The following is a 16,986-nucleotide window of genomic DNA, read 5'->3' on the forward strand; positions in this document are numbered from 1 at the left end:
GCTCTATTGAATAAGAGATTAGATAAATCTGAGTCTCAGAGCCAGTCATGGAGAAAATCCATGGAGGATGCATTGTCACAAGTCCAGACCCCCTCGGGGTCACAGAAGCATGCATTTACTCAGATAGCGGATACAGATACCGACACGGACTCTGACTCCAGTGTCGACTATAGTGATGCCAGATTGAATCCTAAACTGGCTAAGAGCATTCAGTACATGATTGTGGCGATAAAATACATATTACATATCACAGAAGACCCTGCTGTTCCTGACACAAGGGTCTGTATGTTTAAAGGAAAGAAACCTGAGGTAACGTTTCCTCCCTCTCATGAACTGAACACTTTCTGAAAAGGCTTGGGAAAATCCTGACAAAAAGTTACACATTCCCAAGAGAATTCCGGTGGCATATCCGTTCCCCTCTGGGGACAGGGAAAGGTGGGAGTCAACCCCCACTGTGGACAAAGCTCTATCGCATCTGTCCAAAAAGGTGGCGCTTCCGTCTCCTGACACGGCAGCCCTAAAGGATCCTGCGGATCGTAAGCAGGAAAATACATTGAAATCCATTTATGTCACTACGGGTACGCTGCTCAGACTTGCCGTTGCTTCGGCATGGGTGAGTAGCGCTATTGAAAAGTGGGCAGATAACTTGTCATCTGATATAGATTCCCTGGATAGGGATAGCATTCTTTTGACACTGGGTTATATCAGGGACGCTGCAGCCTACCTAAAGGAAGCTGCGAGGGATATTGGCCTTTTGGGATCAAGGGCCAATGCCATGGCAGTCTTGGCTAGGAGGGCATTGTGGATTCATCAATGGAATGCTGATGCTGACTCTAAGAAAGCTATGGAGTCTCTGCCATATAAAGGTTGTGTCTTGTTTGGTGACGGCCTCGCTGATCTGGTATCTACGTCTACCGCGGGTAAGTCATCATTTCTACCTTATGTCCCTGCACAACAAAATAAAACGCCCCACTATCAGATGCAGTCCTTTCGGCCCAATAAATACAAAAAAGGATGAGGGTCTTCCTTCCTTGCTACTAGAGGAAGGGGGAAAAGGTCACTGGCTGTGGCAGGTTCCCAAGAGCAGAAGTTCTCCCCGGCTTCTGCCAAATCGACCGCATGACGCTGGGTCTCCTCTGCGGGAGTCCGCACCGGTGGGGGCACGTCTCCAAATCTTCAGTCAGGTCTGGGTTCGCTCCGCCCTGGATCCTTTGGTATTAGAAATAGTAGCCCAAGGGTACAAATTGGAGTTTCAAGACGTGCCCCCTCTTCGATTTTTCAAATCGGCCTTGCCAGCTTCTCTTCCGGAAAGGGAGGTAGTATGCGCAGCAATACAAAAGCTGTGTGAAAATCAAGTCATTGTCACGGTACCCCCGTCACAGCAGGGAGAAGGCTTTTATTCGAGCCTGTTCGTGGTCCCGAAGCCGGATGGCTCGGTCAGACCGATTCTGAACCTGAAATCCCTCAATTTCTATCTAAAAAAATTCAAATTCAAGATGGAATCTCTCCGAGCAGTGATCTCCAGTCTGGAGGAGGGGGATTTTATTGTGTCGGTCGACATAAAGGATGCCTACTTACACGTCCCCATATATCCTCCGCATCAGGCTTACCTGAGGTTTTCTGTTCAGGATTGTCATTACCAATTTCAGACGTTGCCGTTTGGTCTGTCCATGGCTCCGAGGATTTTCACCAAAGTAATTGCGAAAATGATGGTTCTCCTGCGCAAGCAAGGAATCACAATTATCCCGTACTTGGACCATCTCCTGATAAAGGCGAGATCCAAGGAGCAATTACTGATAAACGTTACGCTCTCCCTGACAATTCTGCAACAACATGGTTGGCTCCTAAACTTGCCAAAATCACAGTTGGTTCTGACAACACGGCTGTCATTCTTGGATATGATTCTGGACACAGAATTACAGAGAGTCTTTCTTTCAGTGGAAAAGGCTCTGGAAATCCAGAACATGGTCAAACAGATTCTGAAACCTTCAAGAGTGTCGATTCATCAATGCACTCGGTTGCTGGGGAAGATGGTGGCGGCCTACGAGGCCATTCAGTTTGGCAGGTTCCATGCCAGGGTGTTTCAGTTGGACCTGTTGGACAAGTGGTCCGGGTCTCACCTGCACCGGAAAATAATCCTATCTTCCAGGACCAGAATCTCTCTCCTGTGGTGGCTGCACAGCTCTCACCTCCTAGAGGGATGCAGGTTCGGGATCCAGGATTGGATCCTGGTGACCACGGATGCAAGTCTCCGGGGCCAGGGAGCAGTCACACAGGGGGAAAATTTCCAGGGAAAATGGTCAAGCCAGGAAGCTTGTCTGCACATAAACATTCTGGAATTGAGGGCCATTTACAACGGCCTTCTGCAAGAGGAACATCTTCTTCGCGGTCTGCCCGTCTTGATTCAGTCGGACAACATTACAGCAGTGGAGTACGTAAACCGCCAGGGCGGAACAAAGAGCAGAGCGGCAATGGCGGAGGCCACAAAAGTTCTTCACTGGGCGGAAAGATATGCAAGCGCTCTGTCAGCAGTCTTCATTCCAGGCGTGGACAACTGGGAAGCAGACTTCCTCAGCAGACACGATCTCCATCCGGGAGAGTGGGGTCTTCATCAAGAAGTCTTTGCAGAAGTGACAAGTCGTTGGGGAATTCCTCAAATAAACATGATGGCGTCTCGCCTCAACAAGAAACTTCAGAGATATTGTTCCAGGTCGAGGGACCCTCAAGCAATAGCGGTGGACGCCCTAGTGACACCGTGGGTGTTTCGGTCAATCTATGTGTTCCCTCCACTTCCACTCATTCCAAAGGTGATAAAGATCATAAGAAGAACAAGGGCTCAGGCGTTACTCATTGTTCCAGACTGGCCAAGGAGGGCCTGGTATCCAGATCTTCAGGAATTACTCATAGGAGATCCCTGGCCTCTTCCTCTATTAGAGGACCTGTTACAGCAAGGACCGTGCGTGTATCAAGACTTACTGCTGCTGCGTTTGACGGCATGGCGGTTGAACGTCAAATCCTAGCCCGAAAGGGTATTCCCAGTGACGTCATTCCCACACTAGTTCAGGCTAGAAAAGAAGTAACGGCAAGGCATTACCACCGTATTTGGAGAAAATATGTGTCTTGGTGTGAATCCAAGAAGGCTCCTACGGAAGAATTTCAGCTGGGGCGTTTTCTCCATTTTTTGCAAGCAGGTGTGGATGCGGGCCTAAAGTTAGGCTCCATTAAAGTACAAATTTCGGCCTTATCAATTTTCTTTCAGAAAGAATTGGCCTTCCCTTCCAGAAGTTCAGACCTTCGTGAAAGGAGTACTGCGCATTCAACCTCCTTTTGTGCCCCCAGTGGCACCATGGGATCTTAACGTGGTATTGCAGTTCCTGCAATCTCATTGGTTTGAACCTTTACATAAGTTTGAGCTCAAATTCCTCACTTAGAAAGTGGTCATGCTGTTGGCCTTGGCATCCGCAAGGCGGGTGTCTGAATTAGCGGCTTTGTCTCACAAGAGACCCTATTTGATCTTCCATGTAGATAGAGCGGAGTTGAGAACTCGCCAGCGATTTCTACCAAAAGTGGTTTCATTGTTTCACATGAACCAACCTACTGTGGTGCCAGTGGCTACTGAAGCCTTGGCGGAATAGAAGTCTCTCGATGCGGTCAGAGCTTTGAAAACTTATGTCGCCAGAGCGGCTCAGATTACGAAAACGGCGGCTCTGTTTGTCCTGTATGCTCCCAACAAGATTGGGGCTCCTGCTTCCAAGCAGACTATTGCACGCTGGATCTGTAATACGATTCAGCATGCTCATTCTACGGCGGGTTTGCCGTTACCGAAATCGGTGAAGGCCCATTCTACGAGAAAGGTGGGCTCATCTTGGGCGGCTGCCCGAGGGGTCTCAGGGTTACAGCTTTGCCGAGCGGCTACTTGGTCGGGTTCAAACACTTTTGCTAAGTTCTACAAGTTTGATACCCTGGCTGAGGAGGACCTCATGTTTGGTCAATCGGTGCTGCAGAGTCATCTGCACTCTCCCGCCCGTTCTGGAGCTTTGGTATAAACCCCATGGTTCTTGAAGCGTCCCCAGCATCCTCTAGGATGTATGTGAAAATAGGATTTTAATACCTACCGGTAAATCCTTTTCTCTTAGGGGTTTTTTCCAAGTTGATCGCAGCAGGATTTTTGTTAGCAGTTGGGCAAAACCATGTGCACTGCAGGGGAAGCAGATATAACATGTGCAGAGAGAGTTAGATTTGGGTGTGGTGTATTCAATCTGCAATCTAAATTGCAGTGTAAAAATAAAGCAGCCAGTATTTACCCTGCACAGAAACAAAATAACCCACCCAAATCTAACTCTCTCTGCACATGTTATATTTGCCTCCCCTGCAGTGCACATGGTTTTGCCCAACTGCTAACAAAATTACTGCTGCGATCAACTTGGAATTATCCCCTTAGTCCGTAGAGGATGCTGGGCATCCGTCCCAGTGCGGACTCTATCTGCAGTACTTGTTTAATAGTTAATGCTTGTGTTACACAAAGTTTATGTTTTGGTTATGGTCAGCCTGTTGCTGACTTTGTTCATGCCGTTGACTGGAATTCTGTTAAATGCCAGGTTGTACGGCGTGTTTGGTGGTGTGAGCTGGTACGTATCTCACCCTTAGTTTAACAGTAAATCCTTTTCCTCAAAATGTCCGTCTCCCTGGGCACAGTTCCTATAACTGGAGTCTGGAGGAGGGGCATAGAGGGAGGAGCCAGTTCACACCCATTCAAAGTCTTAAAGTACCCATGTCTCCTGCGGATCCCGTCTATACCCCATGGTTCTTGAAGCGTCTCCAGCATCCTCTACGAACTAAGAGAAAAGGATTTACCGGTAGGTATTAAAATCCTATTTTTTCAATGATCGCTACGCAGCGAACAATGGCAACTAGCGATCAACTCGGAATGGCCCCCGTGGTTTTGCCCATTTGCTAACAAATTTGCTGCTGCGATCAAGTCTGAATTAGGCCCATAGTCCCCTGGTATAGACAGAATAAACATACAGTATATATATGTACTGTAGCCTTAGACAGCAGTATTATTACTGTAAAGCCCAGATTGTTCAAACCAGAAATGATCAAAGGTGAATTGCTACAAGTCTCACTCAGATTGCCATTTCACATAATTTGTTACACAGTATAGTCGATATCACAAAATGCGGCTGTCTGAGCAAGTAAGTAACACCTGTTAAGCAATTTAACACTTCCCTTGTTGATTTGCTGTACTGTATGTACAAGAGAAACAAGTAACATTTATTTAGCAATTTAACAATTCCCTTGCTGGTTTGTGCAATAAGAACAACTATTAATATACACGGCTAAGTGATTCCATGTAAAACACACACACATCTCCTATATAATAGCCCTATTCTGTGACCTTGTGATTCATTTGCTAACGCTGGGCGGAGTCACAACACTGGGCGGAGTTAGTCAAATGAGTCAGAGATCTGGCCAAATCTACAGGAGACTAGGAGCAGAAGCAGATAGCATGGGCATTGGGCATGTCACAGGCAGGGGTGCATACCTCCCAGCTTTCTGCAGGAGCTTTCTTCAGGCAGAAGGAGGGACACACACTCTGCGAAAAGGGGGCGTGGCTTCACGGGAGGGTCCCCATTTTCGTCAGTGAGGGAGCATGCCCAGCGCTCTGTGAGCTGCTGGCATGCTCCCAGGGGCTGATTATGAGTCCGGGGGGCCCAGGGCACTTGAGACAGGGGAGCCCTATCTCATTGCTGTGCCTGCTGTGGGCTGGGGGCGTGGCCTAATCGCGGACCGCGCGGCCACGCCCCCTTATGCAAATTCCTATTTTTATTTTTTTAATGGTATTTTGGCCCCTCAGCTAGGGGTAAATCCAGAGGAGGTGGTCGCTCCCCCCTACACACCCGCACAGGCAGAAGAAAGCAGGGAGACTGCTGCCTCCCTGCAACACCACAGACCTGCCAACACGCAGCAGCGTGTGCTGACTGTAGCACAATGCTGCCGCTGTTGCTGGCAGGACGGGGGGGGGGGGCTTCTGAGCTGGGACAGAGCATCTCCAGCCGGGGGGCCCCTTAAAACTGTGGGGCCAACGGTACGTATCCCCTGCCCCCCCCCCTTAATCCGGCTCTGCTGCTGGAACCCCCCCATTAATTCGTACCCCCTGATGCCCCCTCTCCCTCTGTCTCCACTATACACCGCTGCTCTGCTAAGCAGAACAGCGAGTACAGGAGCTTTCCAACTGCCCCCCCCCCCCCCCACCGCCGGACACTGCGACCCGCGGGTGGGACAGCGGGACAGACCCCAAAAAATGGGACTGTCCCGCGAAAATCGGGACATTTGGGAGGTATGGGGGTGTGTGAGGGGTATGTCATACAGACAGACGGGCACCGGCTCACTGTGTGCTTGACCCCCCACATCGGCATACTCAGCAGGGTCTCTCTGGTGCAGAGGAGCATCACTTTCTGGCACACTCCACGCTTCTTAGCTGCAGTTTTGTGGGGCACCTGCGCTGTGCAGGTTCCATACTGCCTCTGTTATCTCCAGCCCCGGCAACCCCACCGCTAGCTGCAGCGCTGCCACCCGCAGTGGAGTGCGCCCAGCTCATTCACACACTTTAGCTGGCGGGTAGCGCTGCAGAAATCCGAGCTGCTTGCAGGCTCTGACCCACTCCTCCCTCCAGCCGCAGCGTCTCCTGGGAGCTAACCAGTCACTCCCAGTCTCCCCTTACCACAGTGCCCGGAAGCCGTGAGGTCCGCGCCACGTGCATGCTATGACCCCCTCCTCCCTCCAGCCGCAGCATCTCCAGGGGGCTAACCAGTCATTTCCAGTCTCACCTTACCACAGTGCCCGGCAGCTGCGCGAGGTCTGCGGTGTGTGACTGAGGAGGGGGGGGAGGGATGCGGACGGGCAGAGAAAGCAGGACTCCAGCCTGAGAGAGTCAGCCATGCCAAGTCTCCAGCAGCAGCAGATCCCAACAGGTTGGAGTGGAACAGCAGCAGCCAGCAGCAGTGACTCCGGTAAGACACATCTGTCTGTCACCACTGTTTTGTCCCTAATACCAATCTCTCCCGTGCCCTGTGTTCTGTCATGTCCCTGTCACCCCTGGCCTTGCCCTGCCACCCTTATCCTGGCCTTGTCACCCTTATCCTGGCCCTGTCACCCTTATGCTGGCCCTGTTACCCCTATCCTGGCCCTGTCATCCCTGTGCATGCCCTGTCAACCCTATACTGGCCCCGTCACCCCTGTCCTGGTCCTGCCGCCCCTACCCTGGCCCTGTCATCCCTATCCTGTCCCTATCATTTCTGTCCTGGCCCTGTCACCCCTGTCCTGGCCCCGTCACCCCTGTCCTAGCCCCGTCACCCCTGTCCTGGCCCTGTCACCCCTGTCCTGGCACCGTCACCCCTGTTCTGACCCTGTCACCCCTGTCCTGGCCCCGTCAACCCTGTACTGACCCTGTCACCCCTGTCCTGGCCCTGTTACTGCATACCCTCCAACTACCTTTTATGGCATGTACAGTACCCGCATCGCCTCCAGACCTCTCCCCAATGCACCACACCTCCGCACCTTCCCCTCCACCACATGCGGCACTCCACCCCTCCCCCACATGCTGTGCCTCCAGACCCCCTACACCACCCGTGGCTCCCACTCCTCCACCACCCACAGCACCTCCAGGCCCCTTTCACCATTCACCCCCCTTATATGTCTCCCCCCACACCTGCCCCCCTCCATCCGCAGCATCTGCAGACACCCTCCTCCATCAGCGGCCCCCCCTCACCCACCCCTCCCCCACCAATGGCACCCCCGCACCTGCCCCTCCACCACCTGCAGCACCTCCGGACCTCCTTTCCCATCCGCCGCAACACCTGTACCTGCCCCTACCCTACCCATGGTGCCTGCGGTCCCCTACCCAACCCCCGGCACTCCCGTCCCTTCCCATCCCACAGCACCTCCGGAACCCTTCACCCATCCACAACATCCCCACACCTGCCCCTCTCCCACCCGTGGCACCCCTGCCCCTCCCCCACCTGCAGTGCCTCCGGACCCCTCCCCCATCTGCATCCCCCACTCCTCTGCCCCTCCCCCACGCGCAGCACCTCCCGAACCTTCCCCATCCGGGCCCCACCCCCACTTCTGCCTCCCCTCCACCCGCAGCATCTACAGACACCATCCGCAGTCCCCCCCCGCACCCGCTACATTCTGTACATCGTGCCCTGCAGGTGCTGTTCACGCCGTCGCAAGGGGCTGCGCCTCCTTCACCATCGCACGCCCTTTCATTGTGCAATATTTAACCACTAACAAAGGAATGCAGGTAATACTCCATATAATACAAATATTAAACCCCAGAAAGGCATGCAAGGGTTAAGGGGGCGTAGCCCCTTGCGACGGTGTGAAGAGCGCCCGTAGGGCGCGATGAAGCACCTAGTATATATATATCTATATCTATATCTATATATATATATATATATATATCTATCTATCTTGTGACAAGGATCACATGGGGACTTAGATGAACACTTTCGGTGTTTATTTTGCACAGCAGGTCACTACATAGCAAGTTGATTTCTATACAGTCGGTATTACAGGCAGTAGCATTCAGGTACAGCATAGCAGACTCTTGATAGGCTCCAGTGGTCCCTAGTCTCTCACCCACACAACCCGGCCTATCACTCGGGTAGCTATTCCACCGTCGAGAGCAAGGTGACTCTGTCCTGGAAACCCTTATATCAGGAAATCCCAGGTGCTGCTTATCACACACCTGGGAGTCTGCTACTGCTTCTAAAACCTGGTCTGGATCCTCCACATTACTTTCACATGGAAAACTGCTGTCTCTGCCACACTCCTCCCCCCTTAGCTTCAACTCTCCTGGCGAAGCTACACTATTTTCAGGCGAGCTCTCTGCCTCGCCCACCCCCACCTGTGTCATCCGCCCAGGTACACAGCCTTCCACCACCTTCCAGAGGTCACCCACCTCGCTTTCTTCCTCCTCCCCTAGCTTCACCATAGGGTTGCTTGGAGGAACAGGACCTACAAATCTCCTGGAAAGAGCATCGGCATTGAGGTGCTGTTTCCCCGGACGATGCCTCATCTCAAACTTAAATGGCTGCAAAGCCAAAAACCAACGGGTCACACGAGCATTCACCTCTTTGTATGCATGAACTGTAAGGGTGCATGGTCTCTGACCAACAAAAACTCTCGTCCCAATAAATAATATCTTAATGACTCAATTGCCCATTTAATGGCCAAGCACTCCTGCTCCACAGTTGAGTACCTACGCACCCTGGGCAATAATTTACGGCTAAGATAGAGGATGGGCTTCTCCTCTCCTAGATGGCCACCCCACAAGTGCGTATGGGCAGCTTCTAACACCAGCCGTTCCAGTTTTCGGGGAACCAAGAGCTGATCTACCCGTTTCCCTTGTAAAGTAGCGACACGATACAGCAAATCATTTCTCTGACGTCCTAAGTGGATGCTGGGACTCCGTAAGGACCATGGGGAATAGCGGCTCCGCAGGAGACTGGGCACAACTAAAAGAAAGCTTTAGTCTAACTGGTGTGCACTGGCTCCTCCCACTATGACCCTCCTCCAGACTTCTGTTAGAATCTTGTGCCCGGCTGAGCTGGATGCACACTAGGGGCTCTCCTGAGCTCCTAGAAGAGAAAGTATATTTTAGGTTTTTTATTTTCAGTGAGATCTGCTGGCAACAGACTCACTGCTACGAGGGACTAAGGGGAGAAGAAGCGAACCTACATGACTGGAGATAGTTTGGGCTTCTTAGGCTACTGGACACCATTAGCTCCAGAGGGATCGAACACAGGACCCGACCTCGATCGTTCGGTCCCGGAGCCGCGCCGCCGTCCCCCTTACAGAGCCAGAAGCAAGAAGTGGTCCAGAAAATCGGCGGCAGAAGACCTCGGTCTTCAACAAGGTAGCGCACAGCACTGCAGCTGTGCGCCATTGCTCCTCATGCACACCTCACACTCCGGTCACTGATGGGTGCAGGGCGCTGGGGGGGGGGGGCGCCCTGAGCAGCAATATAAACACCTTGGCTGGCAAATCATCACAATATATAGTCCCAGAGGCTATATATGTGATAAATTACCCCTGCCAGAATTCCTGAAAAAAGCGGGAGAAGTCCGCCAAAAAAGGGGCGGGGCTAACTCCCTCAGCACACTGGCGCCATTTCTCCCTCACAGCTCCGCTGGAAGGATCGCTTCCAGGCTCTCCCCTGCAGTATCAAGCTACAAAGGGTAAAAAAGAGAGGGGGGGCACTAAATTTAGGCGCAGTATAACTTATATAGCAGCTATAAAGGGAAATAATTCAGTTAATCCCTGTATTATTATAGCGCTCTGGTGTGTGCTGGCATACTCTCTCTCTGTCTCCCCAAAGGGCTTTGTGGGGTCCTGTCCTCTGTCAGAGCATTCCCTGTTTGTGTGCGGTGTGTCGGTACGGCTGTGTCGACATGTTTGATGAGGAGGCTTATGTGGAGGCGGAGCAGATGCCTATAAATGTGATGTCACCCCCTGCGGGGCCGACACCTGAGTGGATGGTTATGTGGAAGGAATTACGTGACTGTGTCGACTCCTTACATAAAAGGTTTGACGATATACCAAATATGGGACAGCCGGCTTCTCAGCCTGTGCCTGCCCAGGCGTCTCAAAAGCCATCAGGGGCTCTAAAATGCCCGCTACCTCAGATGGCAGACACAGATGTCGACACGGATACTGACTCCAGTGTCGACGACGATGAGACTAATGTTCTTCCAATAGGGCCACACGTTACATGATTGAGGCTATGAAAAATGTGTTGCACATTTCTGATGTTACCCCAGGTACCACAAAAAAGGGTATTATGTTTGGAGAGAAAAAACTACCAGTAGTTTTTCCTCCATCTGAGGAGTTAATTGAAGTGTGTGAAGAAGCGTGGGCTTCCCCCGATAAGAAACTAGTAATTTCTAAAAGGTTACTAATGACGTACCCTTTCCCGCCAGAGGATAGGTCACGTTGGGAAACATCCCCTAGGGTGGATAAAGCGCTCACACGCTTGTCAAAGAAGGTGGCACTACCCTCTCCGGATACGGCCGCCCTAAAGGAACCTGCTGATAGAAAGCAGGAGGCTATCCTGAAGTCTGTATATACACACACAGGTATTATACTGAGACCAGCTATTGCTTCAGCATGGATGTGCAGTGCTGCAGCTGCGTGGTCAGATTCCCTGTCGGAAAATATTGATACCCTAGACAGGGACACTATATTGCTAACCGTAGAGCATATTAAAGACGCAGTCTTATACATGAGAGATGCACAGAGGGATATTTGCTGGCTGGCATCTAAAATAAGTGCAATGTCCATTTCTGCCAGGAGAGGGTTATGGACTCGGCAGTGGACAGGTGATGCAGACTCTAAAAGGCACATGGAAGTTTTGCCTTATAAAGGTGAGGAGTTGTTAGTGGATGGTCTCTCGGACCTAGTTTCCACAGCAACAGCTGGGAAGTCTGCATTTTTACCCCATGTTCCCTCACAGCCAAAGAAAGCACCGTATTATCAGGTACAGTCCTTTCGGCCCCATAAGGGCAAGCGGGTTAGAGGCGCGTCCTTTCTGCCCAGAGGCAGAGGTAGAGGGAAAAAGCTGCAGCATACAGCCAGTTCCCAGGAGCAAAAGTCCTCCCCCGCTTCCTCTAAGTCCACCGCATGACGCTGAGGCTCCACAGGCGGAGCCAGGTACGGTGGGGGCCCGTCTCAAAAATTTCAGCGATCAGTGGGCTCGCTCACGGGTGGATCCCTGGATCTTTCAAGTAGTATCTCAGGGGTACAAGCTGGAATTCGAGACGTCTCCCCCCCGCCGTTTCCTCAAATCTGCCTTGCCAACAACTCCCTCAGGCAGGGAGGCAGTGATAGAGGCAAATCACAAGCTGTATTCCCAGCAGGTGATAGTCAAGGTGCCCCTACTTCAACAAGGACGGGGTTACTATTCCACAATGTTTGTGGAACCGAAACCGGACGGTTCGGTGAGACCCATTTTAAATTTGAAATCCTTGAACACATATATAAAAAAATTCAAGTTCAAGATGGAATCGCTCAGGGCGGTTATTGCAAGCCTGGACGAGGGGGATTACATGGTATCACTGGACATCAAGGATGCTTACCTGCATGTCCCCATTTACCATCCTCACCAGGAGTACCTCAGATTTGTGGTACAGGATTGTCATTACCAATTCCAGACGTTGCCGTTCGGTCTATCCACGGCTCCGAGGGTCTTTACCAAGGTAATGGCCGAAATGATGATACTCCTTCGAAAGAAGGGAGTTTTAATTATCCCGTACTTGGACGATCTCCTGATAAAGGCGAGGTCCAGGGAGCAGTTGTTAGTCGGGGTAGCACTATCTCGGGAGGTGCTACAACAGCACGGCTGGATTCTAAATATTCCAAAGTCACAGCTGGTCCCTACGACACGTCTACTATTCCTGGGGATGGTTCTGGACACAGAACAGAAAAAAGTGTTTCTCCCGGAGGAGAAGGCCAAGGAGCTGTCATCTCTAGTCAGAGGCCTCCTAAAACCAATACAGGTGTCGGTGCATCACTGCACGCGGATCCTGGGAAAGATGGTAGCTTCCTACGAAGCAATTCCATTCGGCAGGTTCCATGCAAGAACTTTTCAGTGGGACCTGTTGGACAAGTGGTCCGGATCGCATCTTCAGATGCATCGGCTGATAACCCTGTCTCCAAGGACCAGGGTGTCTCTGCTGTGGTGGCTGCAAAGTGCTCATCTTCAAGAGGGCCGCAGATTCGGCATACATGACTGGGTCCTGGTGACCACGGATGCCAGCCTTCGAGGCTGTGGGGCAGTCACACAGGGAAGATACTTCCAAGGACTATGGTCAAGTCAGGAGACTTCCCTACACATAAATATTCTGGAACTGAGGGCCATTTACAGTGCCCTAAGTCAGGCAAAACCCCTGCTTCAAAACCAGCCGGTACTGATCCAGTCAGACAACATCACGGCAGTCGCCCATGTAAACCGACAGGGCGGCACGAGAAGCAGGACGGCGATGGCAGAAGCCACAAGGATTCTCCGATGGGCGGAAAATCACGTGTTAGCACTGTCAGCAGTGTTCATTCCGGGAGTGGACAACTGGGAAGCAGACTTTCTCAGCAGGCACGACCTCCACCCGGGAGAGTGGGGACTTCATCCAGAAGTCTTCCAACTGATTGTAAACCGTTGGGAAAGGCCACAGGTGGACATGATGGCGTCCCGCCTAAACAAAAAGCTGGAAAGATATTGCGCCAGGTCAAGAGACCCGCAGGCGATAGCTGTGGACGCTCTAGTGACACCGTGGGTGTACCGGTCGGTTTATGTGTTCCCTCCTCTTCCTCTCATACCAAAGGTACTGAGGATAATAAGGAGAAGAGGAGTAAGAACTATACTCATTATTCCGAATTGGCCAAGAAGAGCTTGGTACCCGGAACTTCAAGAAATGATCTCAGAGGACCCATGGCCTCTGCCGCTCAGACAGGACCTGCTGCAGCAGGGGCCCGGTCTGTTCCAAGACTTACCGCGGCTGCGTTTGACGGCATGGCGGTTGAAAACCGGATCCTGAAGGAAAAGGGTATTCCGGAGGAAGTCATTCCTACGCTGATTAAAGCTAGGAAGGAAGTAACCGCAAACCATTATCACCGCATATGGCGAAAATATGTTGCGTGGTGTGAGGCCAGGAAGGCCCCAACGGAGGAATTTCAGCTGGGCCGTTTCCTGCACTTCCTACAGTCAGGGGTGACTATGGGCCTAAAATTGGGTTCCATTAAGGTCCAGATTTCGGCTCTATCGATTTTCTTCCAGAGAGAACTGGTTTCACTACCTGAAGTTCAGACTTTTGTTAAGGGAGTGCTGCATATTCAGCCCCCTTTTGTGCCTCCAGTGGCACCTTGGGATCTCAACGTGGTGTTGGATTTCCTAAAGTCACATTGGTTTGAGCCACTTAAAACCGTGGAATTGAAGTATCTCACGTGGAAAGTGGTCATGTTGTTGGCCTTGGCTTCGGCCAGGCGTGTATCAGAATTGGCGGCTTTGTCATGTAAAAGCCCTTATCTGATTTTCCATATGGATAGGGCAGAATTGATGACTCGTCCCCAATTTCTCCCTAAGGTGGTATCAGCCTTTCATCTGAACCAACCTATCGTGGTGCCTGCGGCTACTAAAGACTTGGAGGCTTCCAAGTTGTTGGACGTAGTCAGGGCCCTGAAAATTTATGTTTCCAGGACAGCTGGAGTCAGAAAGACTGACTCGCTATTTATCCTGTATGCGCCCCACAAGTTGGGTGCACATGCTTCAAAGCAGACTATTGCTCGCTGGATCTGTAGTACGATTCAGCTTGCACATTCTGCGGCTGGACTGCCGCATCCTAAATCGGTAAAAGCCCATTCCACGAGGAAGGTGGGCTCTTCTTGGGCGGCTGCCCGAGGGGTCTCGGCGTTACAACTTTGCCGAGCAGCTACTTGGTCAGGGGCAAACACGTTTGCTAAATTCTACAAATTTGATACCCTGGCTGAGGAGGACCTGGAGTTCTCTCATTCGGTGCTGCAGAGTCATCCGCACTCTCCCGCCCGTTTGGTAGCTTTGGTATAATCCCCATGGTCCTTACGGAGTCCCAGCATCCACTTAGGACGTCAGAGAAAATAAGAATTTACTCACCGGTAATTCTATTTCTCGTAGTCCGTAGTGGATGCTGGGCGCCCATCCCAAGTGCGGATTGTCTGCAATACTTGTATATAGTTATTGTTTAACTAAAGGGTTATTGTTGAGCCATCTGTTGAGAGGCTCAGTTGTTATCATACTGTTAACTGGGTATTGTATCACGAGTTATACGGTGTGATTGGTGTGGCTGGTATGAGTCTTACCCGGGATTCAAAATCCTTCCTTATTGTGTCAGCTCTTCCGGGCACAGTATCCTAACTGAAGTCTGGAGGAGGGTCATAGTGGGAGGAGCCAGTGCACACCAGTTAGACTAAAGCTTTCTTTTAGTTGTGCCCAGTCTCCTGCGGAGCCGCTATTCCCCATGGTCCTTACGGAGTCCCAGCATCCACTACGGACTACGAGAAATAGAATTACCGGTGAGTAAATTCTTATTTTTTTAACACAAAATATGGTACACCCTCTGATGGTAAAGCATCAACTACCCTGCCGTTAACTACTTTAACAAAGGCGTGTGCCAAATTGCTGTCATCGTGTTGATCTCTCCCAAAGTTCTGCAGTGATATCTTCTCACCAACTGGGTTCCAATGGGCCTCGGAGTCAGTCTCTTGGGGTGGTCTGGGACCGACCGGCAGCCTCTCTCCCGGATGCTAAACTTTGGTAGTCTCTGGTCTCTGGCTTCTGAGTTGTTTCGGTGGTTGACGATTTGTGGGTAGCATGCCAGGTAACCAGTTCCTGCAGCAATGGAAAGTCCCAGCCCAGGATCAGCGGATACGGGGGTCTGGAGGTCACCGCCGCCACCACCTTTAACGACCAACCTTGAACGACCAGGGTTAAGTAGACACGTGGGCACTCCTCCACATCGCCATGGACGCACAACACCCTGACAGGAGGCTGGTCCTTTTAGCTCCCGGGGGAACCATGTTGGCCGCGACAATGGTGAGCTCACTGCCGGTATCCACCAGGGCCCAAATCTCCCGGTTTCCCACCTGTACCTGACCCGGAACAGGGAGGACTCTGCTTTGGATACCCCCACCGCCGCCATGTTGACCAACGGCCGAGCCGTTTTCCCCGCACTGCAATCCATCGGCTCGCCTTGATTCGGGCAGTCCCGCCGTACATGACCAGGCTTGCTGCACTCAAAGCACACCAAGGGAGGCGGAGCCTTTGGTTTAACTACTGGGACCTGAGTTCTGGGTTCAGGTGTTGGCCCGTATCCTGACCTGGCTTTGTTCAGCTTTTCCAGCGTCAGGTGCCGCTCAGTCACCACCGCCAACTCCTCAAATGTCTGGGGGTCAGCCTGAAGGGCCCACTGCTGCACTGAGCGGTCTAACACTCGCAAAGCCTGGTCCAGTGAGACTACTTCCACAATCTTTACTGCAGAGTTTTTATCCGGCTGCAACCAGGCCCTTGTCAGTCGGGCTAGTCTGGCCAGCTGAATCCTGGGAGACTCAGAGCCCTCCAGCCGCCAGTCATGGAATTCTTGGACTTTGCTGGGCCCTGTCACTCCAATCCTATCCAGTATCGCCTTTTTCAGGCCAGGATAGGAGCGTGCCTCAGCCACAGTCATGTCCACATATGCCCGCTGTGCCTCCCCTGTTAAACAGGGAGCCAGCTTGTCAGACCATTCATCCGCAGGCCATCCCAACCGCGTGGCCGTGCGCTCAAATGTGCAAAGGAATGCCTCTATATCATCTGCTGGGGTGAGCTTTGGTAGCCTTTCCCACTCTGGCTCAGATTTTTTAAGCGCTTTTAACTCATCGCACAACATTTTAATTTGAGCTTGCTGCCCCTTATGTAACATTTGAATTTGAGCTTGCTGCCCCTTATGTAACATTTGAAGTTGAGCTTGCTGACCCTCATGTAACATTTGAATCTGGGTCTGTTGCCCAGCTGCAAGCTCAGCAAATTGTTTTAGTAACTCCTCCATATTGCCCTGCGTGGCCCCTTTAAGGACAAATCTCGGAGGTTTAATATAAAGTGCCAGGCTTATCAAACAGTCCAAGCCGACACCCGCCTGTTTTGCTGGCTATCTAACACATAGCAAACCGTCTGCCTATGATGCTATGGCCCATTAAGACTGCCACATGCACTGCATAACCAGAGAGGAAAAAAGGAAAACTTGCAGTTTAAACAGCTTACCAACCGTTTCTGCTGTACACTGTGTCCTTGCTCGCATTCTCCACCACTTGTGACAAGGATCACACACATGGGGACTTAGATGAACACTTTCGGTATTTATTTTGCACAGCAGGTCACCACATAGCAAGTTGATTCCATACAGTCGGTATTACAGACAGTAG

At 51.6% G+C, this 16,986-nt stretch overlaps 1 protein-coding gene across 4 annotated transcripts in view; it reads left to right on the forward strand.

The window, feature by feature from the left end:
• SAYSD1 (SAYSVFN motif domain containing 1) overlaps positions 1–16,986 on the forward strand; it is a 102,614-nt gene that overhangs the window by 33,850 nt on the left and 51,778 nt on the right. The window contains exon 1 of one of the 4 annotated variants that reach the window (XM_063918849.1): positions 6,990–7,013. The exons of the other annotated variants lie outside the window; for them this stretch is intronic. The gene's annotated coding sequence lies outside the window, so the exon portion shown is untranslated. Of the gene's footprint in view, positions 1–6,989; positions 7,014–16,986 lie in introns of those variants that run through there. 4 annotated transcript variants of the gene reach the window in all.

The sequence above is a fragment of the Pseudophryne corroboree genome, chromosome 4 (genome assembly GCF_028390025.1).
Source record: "Pseudophryne corroboree isolate aPseCor3 chromosome 4, aPseCor3.hap2, whole genome shotgun sequence".
Classification (NCBI taxonomy): Eukaryota; Metazoa; Chordata; class Amphibia; order Anura; family Myobatrachidae; genus Pseudophryne; species Pseudophryne corroboree.